A 1,544-nucleotide genomic window follows, 5' to 3' on the forward strand; every position below is an offset into this window, starting at 1 on the left:
CCCTACCACAATATGCCGAAGGCCCAGGAAGTTGTCTCACTAACAAGGCAATCCCCAATGTCCGGATCACATGCGGGAACAACTTTATTTTTTAAATGTCCCTTTGGTTGAATTTTAATTCTGCGTAGTTATATTAAAATTGATTAAAAGATAAGCCAGTTATGTCTGTTAAAGTGGGTGTTCCTCTTTTTTAGACACCCGGCTGGTTTTTGTGTGTTTAACCCTATCCGTACGCCCTGGGGTTGTATTCTTCAAATTTTAGAATACTTCTAGTAGCCTACGAAGACCTCTTTGAAACTTTCAGTATTTCTCAAAAACTCATTTTGACAGACTGCTATGCAAAGCGTACGGATCGGATTAATAACGAGTAAATTTATGATAGTAAAACGCGACGTACGGATAGGGTGAAGTATTGCGCTTTGAAGAAATTATGAATAGATCTACTTGTATGTATGACGACATTGAAAACTAACCCATATTTCAGCATTTCAACATGTGGATCAAGGCAGAGGAATTCATTCACTTATTCTTTTTTTTTCTTTAAAGTTAATTTATTTAATTCCTGACGATTAAACTACACTGTCCATAACAACTATCTTCATAGACAAATATCAAACTTGCTATTTAATTTTCTTCCTCTAACAATCAGGATTTTTCACAAAACTATCAGCTGCTCTCACGCTTCAACTCACTATTTTAAAAAAATGTTCTGGGAGAAATTTCCAGAATTAACTTTCTGCTCTTGTGAGAAAAAGTGCTTTTCTAAATTACCCAGAGAATGATATGTGTGTTTTTTTCACGAGCTTTGTATCTCTGTCGCTCCGTCGAGTCAATTATGAGAAGTATTGATTTTATTCTTCCAACTCCTTTGTAGATTTACTATTGTTCTTTTGCATTTCTTTGCAGTTTCTCTCTCTCTCTCTCTCACACACACACACACACACACACACACACACACACACACACACGCACACACACTTTTCTCTCTCCCTCTTCCTTCCCCTTTCTCTTTCTCTTTATCTCTCTCTCTCTCTCTCTGTCTCTCTCTGTCTCTCTCTCTGTCTCTCTCTGTCTCTCTCATTCCGTCTTTCGGACATACATATACACGTGCACAAAACTGACAGACAGACACAATACACACCACACAAATACACACACACACACTCTCTCTCTCTCTCTCTCTCTCTCACAGAGACAGAGAGGGAGAGAGAGAGAGAGAGAGAGAAAGAGAGAGAGAGAGAGAGAGAGAGAGAGAGAGAGAGAGAAAGAGAGAGAGAGAGAGAAAGGTCGGTTTCCTCAAGTTCATTATATTGACGTGAACCCTATACGTTCTTACTCTCTGAGCGTCTAGCGTGAGCCTCGTTTTACCGCGATGCAACACGGATTAATTAACGGAGAAATTTCATCATGGAAGATCAGCCTATCAGATCAGTGTCGCCTGCTCTCAGTAATGAGTTGACGCTGTTCGTTCTAGACCTGGTAATTTTCTTGACTCAACTGATCCCTTACCCTTACCCTCTCCGCCCTTCCCATCGCCCCCTCCC

This window comes from Aplysia californica, unplaced genomic scaffold, assembly GCF_000002075.1.
Source record: "Aplysia californica isolate F4 #8 unplaced genomic scaffold, AplCal3.0 scaffold00437, whole genome shotgun sequence".
Classification (NCBI taxonomy): Eukaryota; Metazoa; Mollusca; class Gastropoda; order Aplysiida; family Aplysiidae; genus Aplysia; species Aplysia californica.